This window comes from Eschrichtius robustus, chromosome 15 (assembly GCF_028021215.1).
Source record: "Eschrichtius robustus isolate mEscRob2 chromosome 15, mEscRob2.pri, whole genome shotgun sequence".
Lineage (NCBI taxonomy): Eukaryota > Metazoa > Chordata > Mammalia > Artiodactyla > Eschrichtiidae > Eschrichtius > Eschrichtius robustus.
The window spans coordinates 70,732,926-70,757,718 of record NC_090838.1 but is presented as its reverse complement, the minus strand read 5'-3'; positions in this window follow the sequence as shown (position 1 = coordinate 70,757,718).

Sequence of the window (24,793 nt, the reverse complement as noted above, 5' to 3'; positions counted from 1 at the left end):
CCTTTGGCTTGGGCGAGGTGCATGGCAAGATGGTCATATGAAACTGGCAACCACTAGAGCAGATCTCTCTCTTCCGTGCCTCAGGGGCTAGCCAGTGCATGCATGCTCCTCACTAGCAAAATCCTGCCTTCCCCAAGCCCTTTTATTTGTCCCAGCGGTCCTTCAACCAGGGAACGGGGCTTATCTCCTTTGCCTAGGACTCCAGGATTGGGATGCCTAATACGTGGCTTGAAACGCTCACTCCCCAGGGCAGATGTCCACCTGTGTAATCTCCCTTTTCCTCTGAGTCCCCTCCTAGGGACAGGGGTTCCAACTCAAGTGTTTTTCTTCCTTTCTTACTGATTATGTGTGTATCTTCCTTACAGCCTAGGTTGTACAGGAGTACATTTGTGAGCTTCCAGTTAGTTTTCAGTGAGAATTATTCCACATGTAGATGTATTTTTGATGTATTTGTGGGGGGAGGTGAGCTCCATGTCTTCTTACTCCACCATCTTGATCCTTCCTCCAACTACATCTCTTAGAGAAAGTATAACAATGGGGAGCTTCCTTTACCCCCAAGATGTGTAAGCTGGTAATGAGGAGGGATAGGAACCAACATGTTAGGCAGAGGCTACAGGGGTTGCAGTGGTGGAAGTGTGTGGAAAGGCTTTGGGGCATCAGGCTTTCCCAGTTCACACTCCAATATTCTGACACCTTTCTACCAAGTTCGTGAAGTTCCTATTTTTAGTCAAATATAGGGAAAACTTTCCTATCTTGACTTAAGCAGTTCTACACATTAGGTCTGTCACTCACAGTTTGGTTCCAGTTTCTGTGTTAAGACACCTTCATTTGCAACAGAAATATATCTAACTTAAGAACATTTGTTGATTCGTATAACTGAGAAGGGCAGGCGTGGATCTCGCTTCAGAGATAACTGGCTCCAGAGGCTCAAATGCTATCAGAAGGTTTGTCTCTCTCAGCTCTCATCTCTGCTTCTCTCTGTTGCTGTTCTCATTTTCTTCTACCAGATGAAACTGTAGCACACATGTACCATTATAGTGCACTGAATTGTGCACCACTGATCAAAGTCCTATACAGCTCACAGGCTGGGTGTGTGTGTGTGTGTGTGTGTGTCACAGTTTCATAGCCTACCTAGCTCAGAAGACAGCAAGGAAAGGATACTTTTGGTGCAGTTTCCCTGGTCTTCCATGGTTCCACAGACAAGCAGTAGCTAACAGTTAAACATCTGAGAAGACATTAGGAAGTGTAGGTGCCTTTGGAAGCTCCCAAAAACTTCCCTTAAGAGCCTCTTCCTTGCACCCACATAGGGGCACATCAACATAAAGCAAATATTAACAGACATAAAGGGATATATTTACAGTAATACAATGATGGTAGGGGTTTTTAACATCCCACTTACATCAAAGGATATATCATCCAGAGAGAAAATCAGTAAGGAAACACTAGCCTTATATGACACATTTGGTCAGATGAACTAAATAGATATCTACAGAACATTCTACCCCAAAATGGCAGAATACAAATTTTCTTTCAAGTGCACATGGTATATTCTCTAGAATAGATCACATGCTAGATCACAAAACAAGTCTCAGTAAATTTAGGAAGACTGAAATCTTATTGAACATCTTTTCCAGCCTCAACACTATGAGACTAGAAATCAATTAGAAGAAAAAAAACTGCAAAAAACAAATGCATGGAGGCTAAACTACATGCTACTAAACAACAAATGGGCCACTGAAGAGATTAAAAAAGGAAATTAAAAAATCCCTGGAGACAAATAAAAAATGGAAATACAATGTTCCAAACTCTATGGGACACAGCAAAAGCAGTTCTATGAGGGAATTTTATATAGGCCTATAGCAATATAGGCCTACCTCAGGAAACATGAAAAACGTCAAATAAATAATTTAACCTTACACCTAAAGGAACTAGAAGAAAATAACAGACAAATCCCAAAGTTAATAGAAGGAAGGAAATAATAAACATCAGAGTAGAAATAAATGAAATAGAGACTAAAATAAACAATAAAAAAGATAAATGAAACTAAGAACTGGTTCTTAGAAAATGTAATCAAAATTGATAAATTTTTATCCAGACTCATAAAGAAAAAAGAGAGAGGGTCCAAATAAATAAAATCAGGTATAGGATAAGTTATAACTGACACCACTGAAATACAAAGGATCACAAGAGATTACTACAAAGAAATCTACACCAATATTGGACAACTTAGAAGAAATAGATAAATTCCTGGAAATGTACAATCTTCCAAGACTGAATCACTAAGAAATAGAAAAAAATCTATACAGACCTATCACTAGTGATAAAATTGAATCATTAATCAAAAAACTCTCAACCAACCAAAGTCCAGGACCAGAGATGACTTCACAGGTAAATTTTATAAAATTTTAAATTATTTAATACTTATCCTTCTCAAACTATTACTAAATATTGAAGAGGAAAAAAGCTTCCAAACTTATTCTATGAGGCCAACATTACCATGATAATCAAAACCAGATAAACACACTACAAAAAAAATAAAATAAAATTACAGGCCAATATCCCTAAAGAACATAGATACAAAAATCTTCAATAAAATATTACCAAAAGGAATTCAACAATACACTAAAAGGATCATACACCATGATCAAGTGGGATCTATCCCAAGGATGCAGGCTGGCTCAGAATCTGCAAATCAGTCAACATGACTCCACATTAACAAAACAAAAGATAAAAACACGATCATTTCAATAGATGCAGAAAAAGCATTTGACAAAATACAACATTCATTTATGATAAAACTATCAAGAAAGTGGGTGTAAGAGGGAACATACCTCAACATAATATAGGTCATATATGAGAAACCCACAACTAACATGATACTCAATGGTGGAAAGCTGAAAGTATTTCTTCTAAGACCATGAATAAGACAAGGATGCCCACTGATGTCACTTTTATTCAACATATTATTCAAAGTCCTAGCCACAGTAATTAGAAAAGAAAAAGAGATAAATTGGAAAGGAAAATTAAAACAGTCACTACTTGCAGAGGACAAGATACTTTATAGAGAAAACCCTAAGGACTCCACATACACACACAAAAACTATTAGAACTAATAAATGAATTCAGTATAAATTTGCAGGATACTAAAGCAATATATATATATATATATATATATATATATATATATATATATATATATATATATATATATATATATATATATCTGTTGTGTTTATATACACTAATAATGAACTATCAAAAAGAGAAATTAAGAAAATCCCATTTATGAATTGCATCAAAAAGAATTTATACCTAGTAATAAATTAAACCAAGTACTTGAATCACCTGTACTCTGAAAACTATAAGACATTTATGAAAGAATTTGAAGATGACATAAATAGAAAGATATATTGTGCTCATGGAGTGGAAGAATACTATTGTTAAAATGTTCATAATACCCAAAGCAATCTACTGATTCAATGCAAACTGTACTAAAATATCAATGTCATTTTTCACAGAACCAGATCAAAAAAATCCTAAAATATGTATCAAACTGCAAAAGGCCCCAAATAGCCAACATGATCCTAAGAAAAAAAAGATTCAACATTACTTCATTCTTATTAATGGTTGAGTAATATTCCATTGTATATATGTATATCCATTCATCTGTCAATGGACATTTAGGTTGTTTCCAAGTCTTGGCTACTGTAAACAGCACTGCAATGAACATCAGGGCGCATGAATCCTTTTGAACCTTGGTTTTCTCCAGATATATGCCCAGGAGTGGGAGCTGGTTCATATGGTAGCTCTACTTTTAGTTTTTCAAAGAACCTCCATACTGTTCTCCACAGTGGCTGTACCAATTTACATTCCCACCAACAGTGTAGGAGGGTTCTCTTTTCTTCATACCCTTTCCAGCATTTATTGTTTGTAGACTTTTTTATGATGGCCATTCTGACTGATGTTAGGTGATATTGTAGTTCTGATTTGCACTTCTCTAATAATGAGTGATGTTGAACATATTTTCATGTGCCTCTTGGCCATCTGCATGTCTTCTTTGGAGAAATATCTTTTTAGGTCTTCTGCCCATTTTTTTGCTTGGGTTGTTTTTTTTTTTATGGTATTGAGTCACATGAGCTGCTTGTAAAATTTGGAGACTAATCCTTTCTTGGTCGCATCACTTGCAAATATTTTCTCCCATTCAGTTGGTTGCCTTTTCATTTTGATTATGGCTTCCTTGGCTGTGCAAAAGCTTTTGAGTTTAATTAGGTCCCACTCCTTGCTTTTTGTTTTATTTCTACTACTCTGGGAGATGGGTCAAGAAATATATTGCTGCAATTTATGTCAGAGAGTGTTCTGCCTATGTTTTCCTCCATGAGTTTTACAGTATTCAGTCTTACATTTAGGTCTTTAATCCATTTTGAGTTCATTTTTGTGTGTAGTGATAAGAGTGTTCCAATTTCATTTTTTTACAAGCGGCTGTCCAGTTTTCCAAGCACCATTTATTGAAGAGACTGTCTTTCCTCTATTTTATGGTCTTGCCTCTGTTGTCATATATTAATTGATCATAGGTGCATGGGTTCATTTCTGGGCTTTCTATGTTGTTCCATTGATCTATATTTCTGTTTTTGTGCTAGTACCATACTGGTTTGATGACTGTAGCTTTGTAGTATAGTCTGAAGTCTGGGAGCCTGATTCCTCCAGCTCTGTTTTTCTTTCTCAAGATCACTTTGGCTATTCGGTGTCTGTTGTGTTTCCAAACAAACCGTAAAATGTTTTGTTCTAATTCTGTGAAAAATGCCTTTGGTAATTTGATAGGGATTGCATTGAATCTGTAGATTGCTTTGGGTAGTATAGTCATTTTAACAATATTGATTCTTGCAATCCAAGTACATGGTATATCTCTCCACCTGTTTGTGTCATCTTTTATTTTGTTCATCAGTATCTTATAGTTTTCTGAGTACAGGTTTTTGCCTCCTTATGTAGGTTTATTCCTAGGTGTTTTATTCTTTTTGTTGCAATGGTAAATGAGTTTGTTTCCTTGATTTCTCTTTCTGAACTTTTGTTTTTAGCATATAGGAATGCGAGAGCTTTCTGTGTATTAATTTTGTATCCTGAAACTTTACCAGAATCTTTGCTGAACTCCAGTAGTTTTCTGGAGTTCAGAAAATCCTAAGAAAATCTTTAGGATTTTCTATGTATAGTATCATGTCATCTGGAAACAGTGACAGTTTTACTTCTTGTTTTCCAGTTTGGATTACTTTTATTTCTTTTTCTTCTCTGATTACCATGGCTAGGACTTCCAAAACTATGTTGAATAAAAGTGGTGAGAGTTGACATCCTTGTCTTATTCCTGATCTTAGGAGAAATGCTTTCAGTTTTTCACCATTGATAATGATTTTGCTGTGGGTTAGTCATATGTGGCCTTGGTATGTTGAGATAGACTCCCTCTGTGCCCATTTTCTGGAGAGTTTTTATTATCAATGGGTGTTGAATTTTGTCAAAAGATTTTTCTGCATCTATTGAGCTTATCCTATGATTTTTATTCTTCAATTTGTTGATGTGGCATATCATGTTGATTGATTTATGTATATTAAAGAATCCTTGCCTCCCTGGGATAAATCCCACTTGATCATGGTGTATGATCCTGTTAGTGTGTTGTTGGATTCAGTGTGCTAATATTTTGTTGAGGATTTTTACATCTATGTTCATCAGTGATATTGGCCTGTAATTTTCTTTTTTGTGATATCTTTGTCTGGTTTTGGTATCAGGGTGATGGTGACCTCGCAGAATGAGCTTGGGAGTCTTCCTTCCTCTGCAATTTTTTGGAAGAGTTTGAGAAGGACAAGTGTTAGCTCTTCTCTAAATTTTTGATAGAATTCACCTGTGAAGCCATCTGGTTCTGGATTTTTGTTTGTTGGAAATTTTTTTAATAACAGTTTCGATTTCAGTACTTGTGATTGTTCTGTTCATATCTTCTATTTCTTCCTGGTTCAGTGTTGGAAGGTTGTACTTTTCTAAGAATTTGTCCATTTCTTCTAGGTTGTCCATTTTATTGGCATATAGTTGCTTGTAATAGTATCTTATGATCCTTTGTATTTCTGTGGTGTCAGTTGTAACTTTTCCTTTTTCATTTCTAATTTTATTGATTTGAGTCCTTTCCCTGTTTTTCTTCATGAGTCTGGCTAAAGGTTTATCAATTTTCTTTATCTTCTCAAAGAACAGCTTTTACTTTCATTGATCTTTGTTATTGTTTTCTTCATCTCTATTTCATTTATTTCTGCTCTGATCTTTATGACTTCTTTCCTTCAACTAACTTTGCGTTTTGTTTGTTCTTCTTTCTCTGCTTTAGGTGTAAGGTTAGGTTGTTTATTTGAGATTTTTCTTGTTTCTTAGGTAAGATTGTATTGCCATAAACTTCCCTCTTATAACTGCTTTTGCTGCATCCCATAGGTTTTGGATCATCATTTTTTTCTTTGTCATTTTTCTCTAGGTATTTTTTTTTCCTCGTTGATTTCTTCAGTGATCCATTGGTTATTTAGTAGCATATTGTTTAGCTTCGATGTGTTTGTGTTTTTTACAGGGTTTTTTTTTTTTTCCTGTAATTGATTTCTAATCTCATAACATTGTGGTCAGAAAAGATGCTTGACATGATTTCAATTTTCTTAAATTTACTGAGGTTTGATTTGTGGCCCATGATGTGATCTATCCTGGAGACTGTTCTTTGTGCACTTGAGAAGAAAGTGTATTCTGCTGCTTTCAGATGGAATGTTCTATAAATATCAATTAAGTCTACCTGGTCTATGTATCATTTAAGGGTTGTGTTTCCTTATTCATTTTCTGTCTGGATGATCTGTCCTTTGGTGTATGTGGCATGTTAAAGTCCCCCACTATTATTGTGTTACTGTCAATTTCCCCTTTCATGGCTGTTAGCATTTGCCTTATATATTGAGGTGCTCCTATGTTGCATGCATATATATTTACAATTGCTGTATCTTCTTCTTGCATTGAACACTTGATCATTATGTCGTGTTTTTCCTTGTCTCTTGTAACAGTCTTTATTTTAAAGTCTATTTTGTCTGAGTATTGTTCCTCCAGATTCCTTTTGATTTCCATTTGTGTGGAATATCTTTTTCCATCCTCTCACTTTCAGTCTGTATGTGTCCCTAAGTCTGAAGTGGGTCTCTTGCAGACAGCATATATATGGGTCATTTTTTTTTTTATCCATTCAGCCAGTTTGTGTCTTTTGGTTGGAGCATTTAATCCATTTACATTTAAGGTAATTATTGATATGTATGTTCCTATTTCCATTTTCTTAATTATTTTGGGTTTCCTTTTGTATGTCTTTCTTCTTCCCTACCTCTGTTTTTTCTCTTCTCTTGTGTTTCCTGCCTAGAGAAGTTTCTGTAGCAGTCGTTGTAAAGCTGGTTTGGTGGTGCTGAATTCTCATAGCTTTTGCTTGTCTGTAAAGTTTTTGATTTCTCCATCAAATCTGAATCAGAGCCTTGCTTGTTAGAGTATTCTTCAGTGTAGTTTTTTCCCTTTCATTACTTTAAATATATTGTGCCACTCCCTCTTGGCCTGCAGAGTTTCTGCTGAAAAAATCAGCTGATAGCCTTATGGGGATTCACTTATATGTTATTTGTTGCTTTTCCCTTGTTGCTTTTAATATTTTTTCTTTGCATTTAATGTTTGTTAGTTTGATTAACATGTGTCTCCATGTGTTCCTCCTTGGGTTTATCCTGTGTGGGGCTCTCTGCACTTCCTGGACTTGGGTAACTGCTTCCTTTCCTATGTTAGGGAAGTTTTCGACTATTATATATTTGCATATTTTCTCAAACCCTTTCTCTTTTTCTTCCTCTTCTGGGACTCATATAATTCGAATGTTGTTGCCTATAATGGTGTCCCAGTGGTTCTGAAACTGTCCTCATTTCTCTTCATTCTTTTTTTTTTTTAATTCTGTTTTGCACAGAGATATCCACAATTCTGTCTTCCAGGTCACTTATCTGTACTTCTGCCTCAGTTATTCTGCTATTTATTCTTTTTAGTGTATTTTTCATTTCAGTTATTGTCTTATTCATCTCTGTTTGTTTGTTCTTTAATTCTTCTAAATCTTTGTTGGACTTTTCTTGTATCTTCTCGATCCATGCCTCCATTCTATTTCTGAGATCTTGGATCATCTTTATTACATTACTCTGAATTCTTTTTTAGGTAGATTGCCTATCTCCTCTTCCTTTAGTTGTTCGTGTAGGTTTTTATCTTGCTCCTTTGTGTTCAACATATTTCTTTGTCATCTCATTTTGTGAAACTTACTGTGTTTGTGGTCTGCTTTCCACAGGCTGCAGGATAGTAATTCCTTTTGTTTCAGATGTCTGCCCCTTGGTGGATGAGGTTGGTCCAGAGGCTTGTGCCTTTATCTCCTTGATAGGGGGTTTGATTGGTTTTGTGGTGACCAGAGCCAGCCCTAGATATTGAGTGGGGCCTCCCTTTGCTCTGTTGTTGTCACTGCCCTTTTAGGGGCAGGGTCTGATCCCTAGTTGTTGGAGTAGAGACCCCCAGATCTGTTTCATAGCTGTGATTCTCATCTGTAGGTGGGATTGGAGCACTCCTTCTGGGAGAGAAGCCACTGAGTATTCCTCCTCTTGAGCTATTCACCTGTGAATGAGCTCTGTTGTGTCCCCTTTCGTCCATTTTGCAGGTTCACAAGGTACACTGTTTTTGGCACTGCCCTTGGTCCCACCTTAACTGTGGGTATACCAGCAAATGGCCCTGGTGATTCTCAAGGGCTCACTGGCAGAATTCCTAGTGGCTGGAGCTGTCTGCACCTTTCTGGGTCAGCAGAGGCGGGTCCTGTGGCCCACTGGTGGAATTCCTAGTCACAGGAGCTGTCCACGACCTTCCACAGAGCCAGTGGGGGGTGCGGGCTGGTGTCTGCACATCAGTCTGGAAGTTGCGGACAGTGCCTCTCTCTGGAGCCCAAGATGGCAGCAGTGACTCGTGCCCACCCTGGAGCTCCTGTAATTTGTGTCCTGTTGCCTGGGAGCACTCACAGGGAAAGAAGCTCTTATGGTGGTCCTACTCCTCTCCTTGTGTTGTGCCTTGCCTCTCTGGTGGGCCCAGGTTTCTTCCTAGTACACCCTCAATTGCCACAGCCTGACCTCTTCAGGCTCTTTCCACACTTAACCCTGGTCCTCTCCCTGGGACCAAGCTCCAGAGTTTGAGCTTCAGCACCTGACCCCCATCTCCACCAACAGAGGAGTGTCTCAGGTTGGGGAGCACAGGGTGGTCCTCCTGACCCTCTGTGCAAGTTACTCTCCATTTTGCTTTCCACAAACCAGTTGCTGCTCTCTCCTCTTAGGCTCCAAAGCTCCCCCTCTCTGCAGGCTAATCTCCCTGCTGGAGAGGAGACTTCCCAAGGTGTGGGAACCTGTCCTCCTTCACAGCTCCCTCCCTGGGGTGCAGGCCCTGTCTTGATTCCTTCTTTTTCTTTTTCCTTTGGTCCTGTGTTTTCTTGTCTTTTCAGATGTCTGAAGTCTTTTGTTGGCACTCAGTAGCTGTTCTGTGTGAATCGTTCCACCTGTAGATGTATTTTCAATGTTTCTATGGAAGGAGTTGAACTCTGCTTCCTACTCCTCTGCCATCTTGATCTCTCTTTGGCACTTCTTGATTTACATCACTCAAATATAAGGACACAAAAGGAAAGAAACATCTTGCTTCAAGGTTCAAAATTAAAATCACAGGGAAAGACTGCTTGGCCTGACTGTGACTGGTCCATCCACAGATCAGTCATTGTGGTCAATGGGGTGGGTCTGGCTAAGAAGTGAGTGAAAGTAATGCTGGACAGAGATTAGCAATAACCACTGCGCACCACTCTTTCCTGTCTTTCTTGGTTTTCCTATTATCTCTTATGCTTTTTCTTTTTTAGCTTTCTCTCTTTTCCTTATCCCCTTCAATATGGATCTGTGTTTCTAACCTTGACCCACTGATCTTCTCATTCCACATCCTCAAGGAATCTCAGATTGCAATGTCTCTAATTACCTCCTACATGCTGATGATGTGCAATGTGTCTCTCCAGTACTGGATAACTTTCAGACTCATGTAGCCCACTGGTCCCCAACCACAGGAGGCAGTTTTCTTACAAGAGATATTGGCAATATCAGGAAGACATTTTAGTTTTCACAAATAGTTGGGTGGGATGAAATTGGTATCTGGTAGGCAGAAGGCATAGTAACTGTATCAATTTACATTCCTAATAACAGTGCATAAAGGCTCCTTTTTCTTCATATCCTCCTCAATATTTTGTATATCTTATCTTTATGATGTTAGCCATCCTAACATGTGTGAGGTAATATCTCATTGTGGTTTTGATTTACATTGTCCTGATGACTAGTGATGTTGAGCATTTTTTCATGTTGGCCATTTGTATATCTTCTTTGGAAAAAAATGTCCATTTAGTTTAGTTTTTTTTTAGCTATTTTAAATCAGTTTTTTTGGTTTGTTTGTTTGTTTGTTTGTTTGTTTGTTTTTTTGCTGTTGAATTGTATGAGTTCCTTAGATGTTTTGGAAATTAGCCCATTAACAGATATATGGTATATACATATTTTCTTCCATTCCATAGGCTGCCATTTTATTTTGTAGATTTTTTTTTCTGTGAAGTAGCCTTTTAGTTTGATGTAGTCTACTTGTTTACATTTGTTTTTGTTTTTTGTGCTTTATGTTTCACATAAAAAATAATCATTTCCAAGACAAATGTCAAGGAGCTTTTCCCCTGAGTTTTCTTCTAGGAGTTTTACCATTTAAGGTCTTATATTTAAGACTTTAGTCATCCATTTTGAGTTAATTTTTGTGTGTGATGTAAGATTGGGGTCCAGTTTCATTCTTCTGCATGTGACTAATTTTCCCAACACTATTTATTCAAGAGAGTATCCTTTCCCTATTGAGTATTCTTGTCTCCTGTGTCAATTATTGTTGTATGTGCATGTATTTATTTCTGCGCTCTTGATTCTGTTCCATTGGTCCATGTGCCTGTTTCTGTGCCAGTATTATACAGTTTTGATTAGTATAGCTTTGTAATCTAGTTTGAAACCAGGAGGTGTGATGCCTCCAGTTTTTTTCTTCTTGCTCAAGTTTGCTTTAGCTATTTGGGGTCTTTTGTGGTTTCATATGAATTTTAGGAGTATTTTTTCTATTTCTGTGAAAAATGCTAACAGAATTTTGATAGGATTGCATTGAGTCTTTAGATGGCTTTAGGTAGTATGAACATTTTAAAAATATTAATTCTTCCAATCCATGAACATGAGCTATCACTCCATTTATTTGTGTCTTCTTCAGTTTCTTTCATTAAAGTCTTATAGTTTTCCATGTACAGATCTCTCATCTCCTTGATTAAAGTTATTCTTAAATATTTTCTCCCCTTTGATGTAAATAGGATAATTTTATTTCTTTCTTCTTCAGATAGTTTGTTATTAATGTATAGAAATACAACTGATTTTTGATCTTGCAAATTTACTGAATTTGTTTATTAGTTTTAAAAATTTTTGGTAGACTCTTTTAAAATAAGCTCATGAGATCTGCAAACAGACAATTTTACTTCTTCCTTTCATATTTGTATGTCTTTTATTTCTACTTCTTATCTAATTTCTCTGGCTAGGACTTTTTTTTTTTTTTTCCATTTTGCTTTTATTTCTGATATGCAGAGCCATTTGATAAATTCCCTTCTGGGGACAGGCCAATCTTGGAAGGATGTACATTAAAAAGTTATGAAGAGTACATAATTTATTAAACCCAACTCATTACTAGAAATTTTCAGCATGCAATTCATTTAATAGGAATCATTGGTGGAGAAAATGACTGTTGTTTTGATCTGATCCCATAAGCCATGGAATAATTTTCCTTGTCTGTGGAGATTTACCTAATCTTGAATGACATGAATACTAACTTAAACTCTGTTTGCTACTGGAAAACAGACACAAATGTTCTGTTATTTATTAGTGGTAATGACTACATTGTTGCTATGTTCTGTAAGAAATAGACTCTCCAAATTTTCAGCAAAATGCTTGAATAATTGAATGGAGTAACTGTACCCCTCAGTGGACAATGGGACAGGAATAGGAAATGGTTTTACTGACAAATACCAAAGCCTCAGTCCTGTGACCTATTAACAAGTTTCATTCAGGGAAACAACCTATCGATCAAAAAAGATTTCCTGTCTGCCTACTATGCACAAAGAGTAAGCCTTAATATTGTGAAGAGAAAATATAAAACATTAAGGGACTAAGGATGCAAGATATATACATTAAAACAGCTAGCTAGAGATATAAAGCAGCATGTCATCAAATCCTAGATGAGACAGACAAATACTAGAAGAGGTTAGGAGAGGTGAAAATTCAGTGACCTGGGATGGCGAGGGATAATCTTTACCTTTTAGTCTCATCTATGACGCTACAGATTCTTTCTTCATGTAATTTTGAACATTATTTTGTGAACCAAAATTTACAGAACTAAGTCTTTTAATGGCAGGATAATTTCAAGTGATATATTAAAGTGTATTTAGCCATTCCCCTATTTGGCTAGGACTTCTAGTACTATGTTAAATAGAAGTGAAAGTGGGAACCCTTATCTTGTTCCTGATCTTAGAGGAAAAGTTTTCAACCATTTGCTCTCGAGTATGATATTAGCTGTGGGCTTGTCATATTTGGCCTATATTATGTATTTGTTGCTAGTTTTTATTATGAAAGGATACTTTAAAGTTCTTATGCTTCATCTGGAGTAACTTTTTTGATCATCAAGAATATCCATCTAGCTCCCTTCACAATAATTCTTGTTAGATTCAAAGTTAACTTGTTCCTTGTTAGATTCAAAGTTAACTTCTTCCTTGTTTTTCCTCTCTTTATGCTAAATATTTTGAAATTTATTTACATGTATCTCATAATACTTCTTCCCTTTTATCCTAATATTTTATTTACATTTATACATTTCTTGTATTCACTTTGTTGAAGTAATGGGTCAGGCAATGATACCTGCCTATTGTCATAGCTTTTGCAAAAGCTTCAGCATTATTTTTTTTTTAAATTTTTTTGGAGTATAGTTGAATTACAATGTTGTGTTAGTTTCTGCTGTACAGAAAAGTGAATCAGTTATTTATATTCATATATCCATTCTTCTTTAAGATTCTTTTTCCATATAGGTCATTACAGAGTACTGCTTCAGCATTATTTTAAGCAATATGGCAGCTGACAAAAGCAGCTAAACTTGCTCTTCTAATCAGCTTTGGTCAGAGCAAAATTAGCCTCATTCCTTATGTCTTTCCTCGTCTTCTCACCTATGTTGAGATTGCACAAATTGACACAAAATCGACTCATCTTGAAAATTGTGGTCAGAAAAAGGGTATCAATATTCTAATTGTTTGACAGCCAAATTGGTCTTTATAGATTAGGATACATTATTTCTTTGCCTTAAATATTGGATTTAACAGAAAAATACAGTACCAAAAGTATCAGCCTGCAATGTCTTCTTGAAAATCTGCATCATGACCTCATTTTATCACTAAACTACAATTGTAGATTTGAAAATTCATGATTTTTTTTTAAGTTTTAAAGATATAAATTGCTCTTTCACCCTAGGATAAGAGTATATGCCTTCCCTTTTCAAATGAGAGTCAAATATTCCTTGGTGTCCCCACTGTTCCCTGTGCACTCACACTGTATGTGATTTTTCTGCACTTGTTGTTGTCTATGCCTAATCTTTGAGCCACTGACAGCTGTATCATACCTTAACCACCTTGGTATACTCAGTGTTGCATGCAAGATCTGTCTAATAGTAGCTTCTTCTTTAATAGTTTTGTATTAATAAAGCAATACACAGTCTCAGAGAATGGGAAATAGGGCTTATTGCAGTGTGCTGATCTATAGAGCCTCAAAGCCTTGTTTGTGACAAAGATGATTTTCTTAAGTTTATGAAGGGCTGCTTTATCTGTCTTCATTTATTTTTTTCCTTTACAGTTTACCATTTCCTTTTCTCTTTCAACTTTAATCTCTCCCATCTTCTATATTATCTCAGAAGTGGTCAGGCTTTCACTGCACTTTCTAAGTTCAATTCAGCACTGAGAGTCTTACAAAATTCTTACAAATTTATAAAGAATGAGTGTTCCTTCTTGAAATTACAATGATTGTTCTTAAGTTGATTACCAATTTTCTAGCCCCTCAGAGTTGAAAAAGTAAAGGGAAACTTTACTTTGGGAGTGTGCCTCTAAAATAGTCACATCAGATATCCTTTATTATTCCTGCTCTCAAGATCATCTTGGTCTCACTTGATCTAAGGCATTTGACCCTTAGATGCATTTTAAAATCTCCATTTTAGAAAACTATAATTCTAAAAAATGCAGGCACCCCAGTGTTCATTGTGGCACTATTTACAACAGCCAAGACATGGAAATGACATAAATGTCCACGGAGAGAAGAATGGATAAAAAAGATGTGGTATATATATACAATGGAATACTACTCAGCCATAAAAACAATGAAATCATGCCATTTGCAGCAACATGGATGGACTTAGAGATTATCACACTAAGTTAAGTAAGTCAGAAAGAGAAAGACAAATACCATATGATATCATTTATATGTGGAATCTAAAATATGACACAAAAGAGCTTATCTACAAAACAGAAACAGACTCACAGACATAGAGAACAGACTCGTGGTTGCCAAGGGGGCATAAGGTGACAGAGGGATGGATTGGGAGTTTGGGATTAGCAGCTGCAAACTATTATACATAGAATGGATAAACAACAAGTTCCTATTGTATAGCACAAGGAACTATATTCAGTATCCTGTGATAAACCATAATGAAAAAGAATATGAAAAAAATGTATATATAAATATATGTACAACTGAATCACTTTGCTGTATAGTAGAAATTAACACAACATTGTAAATCCACTATACTTCAATAAAATAAATTTTAAAAAATAAAATAAAATCTCTGTTCTATAGGAAAAACCATCATTTAGTCACTGAGAGAGAAAACTGTCATATGAAAGTCTCTTCCTTGCCATGTGTTCCTTTTTGTTTTTGTCCTTTGGCAGTAGGCAGATATCTGAGCCTAACAGCGGAGACAATGAAATTAAAAATGATTCACCCTTCCAGCTCCAATTTCAAGAGTACAAGAAACCTCTGAGTTTCTAAGAAGAAAGATTTCTCTGGACCGCAGTTCAGGTCCCATACTTGGGAGTCCATCCAGACTCAGAAAGGTGCAACTAGCTCACATAGTCAAAAAGAAAAGGTGGTGTTTATATGTGGAATCTAAAAAATACAATAAACTAGTGAATGTAACAAAAGAGAAGCAGACATATTTATAGAGAACAAACTAGTGGTTACCAGTGGAGAGAGGGAAGGAGGGAAGGGCAATAAGGGATAAGGGACTCAGAGATAGAAAGTATTATGTATAAGATAAGCTACCAGGATATATTGCACAACACAGGTAATTTAGCCAATATTTTATAATAACTGTAAATGGAGTATAACTTTTAAAAATTGTGAGTCACTATATTATACACCTGTAACATATAATATTGTACATCAATTATACTTCAGTAAAAATATTTTTAAAAGACCAGATGATGAGCTAAAATTTTTTGTTTGAATGCCAGAAAGTTTGTGTTTTTATCCATAGTCTCTGGTCTTTTCATGGACAGTGACTTACACTGTGTTACTACACCAAGTCTTATATATGTCTTTGGAATGGAAAAACTGTTGCCACTCAGTGCAATATCAGGTATTTCCAAGTGAGTTCCTTGAATGTGAAGAATGCATTTTTAGAAAATATTTATTTTTTTGTTTGGCTGTGCTGGGTCTTAGTTGCAGCATGCAGGATCTAGTTCCCTGACCAGGGATCGAACCCAGGTCCCCTGCATTGGGAGCATGGATTCTTAACCACTGGACCACAAGGGAAGTCCCAAGAATGCATTTCTGAATCAGAAACTTTTGATAGGGGAGATGCATAAACAGGAATATATTTTCTCTTTATGATGTTGCTGTTACTTTGTGGAATTAGACTTTTGCATATCCAGGACTCAAGAGACTGTTCCTACCTATTTGGATACTTCTCCAAGTGGGTGGTTCATCAACGTGTATTGAATAGTGACCAGGATATCTGTAAGTAACAAATCAAGTAAAGTAGAGGCGATTAGCTGAATGGCATTAGCATCTAAGAAAGTATTTTATAAGAGATTGTAGAGCAGGATTTGGCAAACTACAACTCATGGGCCAAATACAGCCCATCACCTGTTTATATACCTACCACTTGCAAGCTAAGAATGGTTGGTTTTACAACTTAAAATAGTTACATTTTAAATGTAAGCACCTATGTAATATCTTCAATTTTGCCTCTTGGCCCACAAAGCCTAAAATATTTACTATCTGGCCCTTTATGGAAAAACTTTGCTTACACTTGTTGTAGAGTAATGGTCTTGAAATATCAGTAGAGAATATGAGTAATGCAGAACTCTTTCTCCTCCCCAACTGTGGTAGGTTGACCCTAACCCTAATCCTAAGATATCAACATCCAAATCATTGGAATATGTGACTATGTTACTTTACATGGCAAGAAGGATTTTACAGATGTGATTAAATTAAGGATATTGAGATAGGATATTATTCTAGGTTATCTGGGGATGGACAATGTAATCACAAGGGTCAATATAATAGGGAGGCAGAAGGGTCAAAGTCAGACAGGATATGTGATGACAGAAGTAGAGGTTTCAATGAGCCTTCCTCTTGGCAAGGAAACAGATTCTCCCCTGGAGTCTTCAGATACAGCCAGCCCTGTCAACATTTTGATTTTAGCCCCATAAGACTCATTTTGGACTTCTCAACTCCAGAACTGTAAGATAATAAATTTTTGTTGTTTTAAGCCACCAAGTTTTTAATAGTAATGTGTCACAGCTGTAATAGCAAGCCAATACATCTATCAGCCCTGTGCTCCTTGGGTTGTAGAATTTTAGGCTTCACCATAAAGTCTCCCAAAATATAGTGAGTGCCTATAGGCAAGCTGGGCAAGAGGTAGAGGTAAAGTTGTGAGAGAAATTTAGTGTAGCTGATTGCACATTTTTGGTTTTAGAGAGTAATTGGAAAAGGCACCCAAGGAAGAACTCAATTGTAATCAGGGAAGGAAGAACTGTAGAGTGGAATGTGGCTGAAAGTCAAGGGAAGGTAAATGATTGAAGGACCTGGGAGATGAGACATAGTTGCATTAGCGAACCTCAGGTTTTGAATGGCCTCTATCCAGGTGTCTCTCTGAAATCTAATGATGCTGCAATTGGTAGAAAAACAAAAGGGAAGAAAGTTCTTAAAATTATTAAAGATGTGTTTTATGTCAGCCATATAAGCCCTGTGACTTCCTTGCCAAACAGAATATTTATCTCCACCTGCCTCTTAATTCAAATGAAATTTCCTTCCTCCGACTAACAATCTATCTCCCTATTATGTCTTCTGTAATTTGCACACAGTGGTAACCTTGGCGACCAGTCATTTGTTGCAGATACAGCTCTTAGAGTTCAAAATGACGTCCTTACTCCAGAAACTATTCACTAAATAGACCAATATCTCTTAATACACCATTTCTCAAATTATGTCCAATTTGAGATCACCAATTACTACACCTTGGAACTATGGGTCCGTAAAACAGTTTGGAAAACACCTCTTTAAGTCATTAAAACTGAATGTAAAACACAGATTAAAACTGAAATTTGGGAATTGGGAGATTGAGATTGACACATATACGCCATTGATACTATGTATAAAATAGACAACTAATGAGAACATTCTGTATAGCACAGGGAACTCTACTTAATGTACTGTGGTGACCTAAATGGGAAGGAAATCCAAAAGGGGATATATGTATATGTGTAGCTGATTCATTTTGCTGTCCAATAGAAAATAACACAACATTGTAAGGCAACCATACTCCAATAAAAATTAATTTAAAAATCCCTGCAATTTGGAGTGAGTTCTTCTTTTTTTTTTTTTTTAAACCTAAGTTGTTTTTTTTTTAATTTTATTTATTTATTTATTTATGGTTGTGTTGGGTCTTCGTTTCTGTGCGAGGGCTTTCTCCAGTTGCGGCAAGTGGGGCCACTCTTCATCGCAGTGCACGGGCCTCTCACTATCGCGGCCTCTCTCGTTGCGGAGCACAGGCTCCAGACGCGCAGGCTCAGTAATTGTGGCTCACGGGCCCAGCTGCTCCAAGGCACGTGGGATCCTCCCAGACCAGGGCTCGAACCCGTGTCCCCTGCACCGGCAGGCAGATTCCCAACCACTGCGCCACCAGGGAAGCCCTGGAGTGAGTTCTTACTAGTGTTCCAGGGCTTGGAAGAAATACCAGTACATGCAATACCTGAGGATTTCTCAGAAATTTGGGTCCATACTAGAATAGACCCTACAATTCAAAATTATCTATGAACAGTATGAATATAAAAGCATGAAAATCCAAAGCTACTTTTGGAGGTTCTCTCCAGATATGTGAGTAATTTTTGAACTTCCTGAACCAACTTGCATGTGGGTGCAATGACCCACAATGTCCCTTTTCCCAAGATGCCTGCAGCTCTCAATCATTGGTTCCTTCTAGGTGATGGGGACCATATGCAATACTTCTCTGGAGACCAGGAAGGCAGCAGGTGTTGTTAAAGATCTCCTTGACATGCAGGATGCCCAACTCTTCCCTTTTGCCTAACACTGAATGTGTGAGGAATGCAAGAATGCTGGTGTTTCCTGGTTGGATGTGAAACAGAACCCCTAGGATCAACCTTGACATATGGCAAATGGAGAGGCAGGCAATTTGTTAATTGTGTTTAACCTCTCTTATGCATTGAGTACTTAAAGGATATTTGACAGATAATATCTTATTGTCTGTCTCATCCACTAGATTCTAAGTTCTATGAGGTAAAAAAAAAAAAGTCTTTTCAATATTCCTAACTCAATGCCATTCCTTAGTATGTGCTCAGTACACATGCATTGTGACTAAATGTTAACTTTTAGCATCCAAAAGCTCTTCTGAAATTCAGAGGCAATTTTGGTGTTGTTCCTATTGCTATACAAGGATGTAATACTAATTGTATTATTGTGAGTTATTTTCTGCCAGGCTGTTTTAGTTGCCAATAGAGGGAAAATGTCTTATTTTGGTGAAAATGAACAAATAAATAAAATAACATCTGGTTATATCTGAATATTCTGTTAACAAGAGAAAAATATATGGAAGAGTAGAATGTTAATAAAGCATCCTTTTTTTTTTACCCCTGAGATTCACTGGTATAGATTTTGGAGATTCCACGGGCATCATTTCAACAAATATTTACTGAGTACTTAGTATGTTCAAGACAGCAAGAGAATTGTGTCCTCTACCTGAGTCTGCCAGAGGAGATAAGAAAGTACATAATGGCTGCTTTGCAAAGTATAATATGAAAAGAGTAAAACAGAAAGATACAAAGTGCTAGAACTTCCAAGGATGAAGAGATCACTAGCAGCTGGGGAAAAATAGCCATGGAGCTGTGTCCATTTCCCTCAAGTGTTCAGTCTTAGGGAGAATGAAGACTCAATGGCACCGGAAGGCCAGATAAATACACATTCAAAGTAACACACATTTATTAATAATCTTTTCTTAAAGTAGAACACCTCATTGCTGTTTGTGGAACAGCATGTGCTCATAATATTCTTCATACGAACGGAGGCGTCACCAAAGTACATTCTAGTTACCAGTAATGCTCACTTTAATGTTTTATTGATGCTCCATGCACCAACACACTGGATTATTTCTTGTTTACCAAAGCCTTTTGTGGGTAAATAAGGTGTTCTCATATATGAGAGAATCTTATAAGACAGAAATCTATCATCCAAGATTAACAGAAAATGCCCATCTGATCCAGGCTTTCTGTCTCTTTGAAATTATTTTAAATGACTATTTGCAGTATATAATTATTTTTAATGTGCAGAGTTTATAATTCGAGGGCCAGAGCTTTCTCCCAGAGTTGAGTTTATAAATTTTCGGTTGGCTTGTGAGGCTGGTAAGGGTACTTCTTCTTGTCTAATTTGGTTTCTGGGAAGATTTCATTCAAGTCCTCAATGGTCATCTTATCAAATGGAATTATGTTCTTCATCTTCTCCATGTCTTTCTTATATTCTTCAATCCTGGTCTTTGAGAGAGACAAAAACTCAGCACAACTTTTCACCTCTTTTTCTTCAGCATCCAAAGGGAGACCTTAGTTAAGTTATTTTATTGCTTGGAGTTTGGGACCAAGGTGTAAGATCCTTGAACTAAGTCCTTCTTAGGTCCCCTCAACTAAGTGCTCAATTTCTCTTGGGGAATCCTTTGTGGAAAGAAAGATGACTCTGATTCCACTCAAGTGGAATGGGTGTCATGGTGGCCAAGATCTGGGACACAGAGTTGAGGCATCAGAGCAAGGGAAGAACAATGAACACAAACTTAAGGGTCAGGGCAGGCGTGGGAGCCAGTGTCAAGGCCAGCAAGTGGAAATCAAGGAGAAAACGAAGGGGATGAGAGGTTCCAGGAGTATGTTGGTGCCTGCAGTGAACAGTAACAAAGGATAATTATGGAGATTGTGGAAAGGCCAAAGGAGGAGGCAATGTGACTATAGTAAGGTCAAGGGTTAAGGGATTGCTGTGTGGGAGAAAATGGACAGAGGAGTTCTATTTATTCATAATTTATATCTGCATGAAACTTCCAGAAATTTTAAGGCAGCTTTCAAGAATAGAAACAATTGCAATACAGTTGTTAAAGTAGAAATAAAAATATTTTGAAATAAGGAGAGGGAACAGGAAACAAATTTACTAAATGCCCAAGAAAATCTGGTTATTTTAACTGGGCATTGACTTTAGCTTGGACTTTTCTAGTAGCCAGGGGAAAAAAAGGGACAATTTTCATAAACTTGCAGTCAAATAGAAGAAAGCAAGCAGCAGGATTAAATGCCAGTTTTCTTTTTTATTCAAAATAAAAAGGACAAAACTTCCCTGTAGGAACAGATGGAGTACTGAATTGAAAAGAAAGTCTGAATATGTTGAAGGCAAAGGGAAAACTTGAGGGATGAGGTGGACAGGACCACACCACATCTGCTGTTTGGATCTCTTTCTCCCTGACACTGTGTCCACATGCATGCTTATTTCTGGCTATAAAACTTCCACCCACTCCCCCTCTTCCTTCTACCTGTCTAGCTGCTGGCTGCACTGTGGGAATGTAAACTTCTCACACTGCCTTTTCTGCTATGCGCTGAATAAGCCCATCCGCTTTTTAACTTTCTGACTTTTACTGCTGGTTACTCTGGGTAAGGCTTCAGATCACAGAGATTCGGAGAGTTCCCCACCTCCCACTGACATTAAAATGTAAATGGCCCCAGGCTTCTGTCCTCACCTCTGCACTCCGTGGATGGTTTGGAGCTCTTCCATGCCCTTAGTGTCTCTCTTTTATTTCTGTGGGTAGCACACTATCTGCCTCCCACCTTCCCTCTCCTCTGAGTCTTCTTGGGTCTGATACCCTTTGTGATAGTACTGGGGTGAGGAGGGGGCATCTATACCTGAATGATGAAAATAAGGGTGTCAGATTTTTCATCTCTTCAGCGGCTTCCTGAGTCATAGCCACAAACCCTGATATTGTTTTCACCACCTTTTACCCTAATACTCTTTACACTTGATACAGTTGCTTGTCTAGTCTCCAACTTGCCTGCCACTCCCTTCCCCCTCCCCAAATACTGAGGCCATGAACTGAGAGGCCCGCCTGTGCCTGTTTGGTTTGCTGTGGCATCCTGAACACTTAGCCCAATGCCTGACACAAAGTGAGCGTTCAAAAAACATTTCATTTATTTAACAAATATTTATTAAGCAATTACTATGTGAGTGGCATGCTTCTAAGAATTTAGTATACATTGGTGAAGAAAATAAACAAACCTGCTTTTCCTTGTAGATCTTACTTTCTCATGGATTTTGGTAAGTGAATGACTAAAGGTCACAGAGAAAATAGGAGCAATTAATAAAGGAGCAATGAGAGGGATCAGGACATTCCAGTAGTGGTTCTCAAACTAAAATGTACCTGAGAGCACATCAAGGAACTTGATAAACATGTATACCCACAGCCCAGCACCAGGAAGCCTGAGGCGGCATGAGATAGTGTCTCTCTCATGTGGGTGGTCTTCAGATCACACTTGGAGAAATCTTGCCTGGCTTCATGGGGAAAGCTTGAGAGAAGAATATTGATGAATAAGGTACGACTTCACATTCAGGTCAAGAACAACAGTCTCAGCAGAGCACCTAGTTGTGAAAGAGTTTAAAAATAAAATAAAAGCAGGTAAGACTTTCTTTTATCACAAGAGCAAAGACCCTGGCTGACTTCTGCCCTAAATCACCACAAGAACTCCTGCAATTGTAACAGAGAAGAACAAACCTGACTCCATATTGGATCTATTCCTTTAGCTCTAATCTTTGTGCTCTGTTGCCTGTGCTTGGTCATGCTGGCTCTGCTCCTTTGTAAAAGAAGGTTGTCTATAGTCTGAAATATACATAATAGCATTTTCTCAAGACTCTGTCTCCCAGACTTGACCTTTAAAGGTGTAGCACTTTTCCATTCATATAGAAATTAAAATTTGCAGAACAGAACATAACAGTTGTCTTGTTGGAACTTTATAGGAACATAGTGACCAGACCTAGATGGACAGCTGGAAGAACAAATGATAATCACATCCCTCCTCTGGCTGGCACCAAGAAGTTTACAACAACCAGCCACAATCCCTCCCCTTTTAGTATAAAGGAAGCCTGAATTCTAACTTGGATAAGATGGTTCTTTGGGACACTAGTCCACCATCTTCTTGGTCTGCTGGCTTTCTGAATAAAGTCACTATTCCTTGCTCTAACACCTCATCTCTCAACTTATTAGCCTGTCATGTGACAAGCAGTATGAACTTAGACTCAGTAACACCCTGAGACATTACCCAAAACACTGCCACTTCTACTGGCATAGATAACCAGTTATCAGCGGAGGTTCTGGGAGGGCAAGGGAAAAAGCTTGTGCTGTACGTTGTTGAGAGGCCAGGGTGTACCTACCAGTTTCTGGCTCAAATCTTTTGCTTTCTACCCACATATATGATGGTGGGTAGAAGGAAAATCTATTTTCATGCCTTTCACATTCTTTGGAACTTGAGGCATGTGGGTGGGCTGCCTCAAAACATCATTCTACCCAGGACTTTCTCTACCTCACACAACTTCTCTGTCTCACTCTTCCCTCAGTCCCTCATGTGATTCTTGGAAAGAACACACATTGGAAATGAGGCTCTAGCCAACCACTATCTTAGCATCTGAGGACCAGATGTCAGTACTCTGGAGCCTCAGCATAAACTAGCCAGGACAAATCCATGCTCCAGAGTCCTTGGGCGATATGTTGGGTAGGTATCCTTTCCACCCCACCCTCCTAATGTCTGTACTGCAGGCCCATCCTTTCCTGCCTCTTAATATCTTACATTCCTTGTTTTCTGTTCTCTCTCACTTCCAAACCTTTCTGTTATACCTTATGGACGCCTCATTATAAGGTTAGAAAAAAACCCACAATTATCTTCTATTATCAAACTATTTCCTGAAGATTTTATCCATATCTTGTTGGAATAGAAATCTGACTTCTCTCTAGGCTGCCAATTATCCCTGCAACCCTCTGAGTCAGATGCTGCCTATTCCCCAAAATTCCATAAAGCCCAGAACTTGGCAGGGTCTGCATTCTCCAAGCCCTTCATTGCTTCTTCAAAACCACTCTTGTGTAAAACCCCATCTTCTTTGAGGTATATGCATGCCATCTGGTTGTGTACTGGTCTGGAGAAACCCAAATGTTTATCTTTCTGTTCGAACAGATAGACCACTGATTTAAAATTAAAATCACCAGAGTGTGCAGACTGGTGTTTCTACAAACCCCTGCCCTAGGGTTTGTAGTGCTCCAGTGCTGCCCTACAATATTTTTAACTGTCACTAATTAGTGCTCTCTCTCTCTCAGCCCTCCAATCTCATTATTTCAAACATTTATCAGATTAGTGAAACCTGCCTCACTTCACTTTCAGCAGATGAATTCTTGCTCTACAATGAGGTAGAGCCCTGGAGTCTAGCAAGAGCCAGTAGAGATCAGAAGTAGGAGCTGCATGGGTCTGAACCTGAGCCCTTCAACCTCTTTGCTGTGTAGCTCTGGGTATTTTTTTTCTCTTCTGACCTTCTGCTTCCTCCTGTAAAATGGAGGTGATAACATATTTACCTTGGAAGGCTATTATGAGGGTTAAATGAGTTAATGCATAGGAAAATATGAATAGTCTGGAATATGGCTCAAACTCAAGAAATATCACATCATTTTCTTTGGTGTTTCCAGGGCTTCTTCTCTCACTAGAAGTGTGGGTTTTGAGGCATAGAAAGTGAAGGCAGAGGGCAGAGAATACTAGAAAGTTGTATTTGCAGAACACTAGAAAGTTTTACCTATACCTATACTTATGAACAGGCCATGTGATATCTCAAGTCCAGATCAAAGAAAATTTGCAGAAAATTTTGTGAAGCTAATAACCTCCTTCCCTATTGCATAATCCCCTCCCACTTTTACCCTTTTCCATCACTCTAACAACTCATATCCTTTATAAGTGGATGGGGTATTTTCAGGAAAAACAGGAAGGGTAGATACAAATGCAATCTTTGCCCGATTCAGAATTGTTCACCCTCACAGGTGTAGTTTTGGCATTTTGTGACATAAGGGACCTGCTCATGAGCCACCAGGT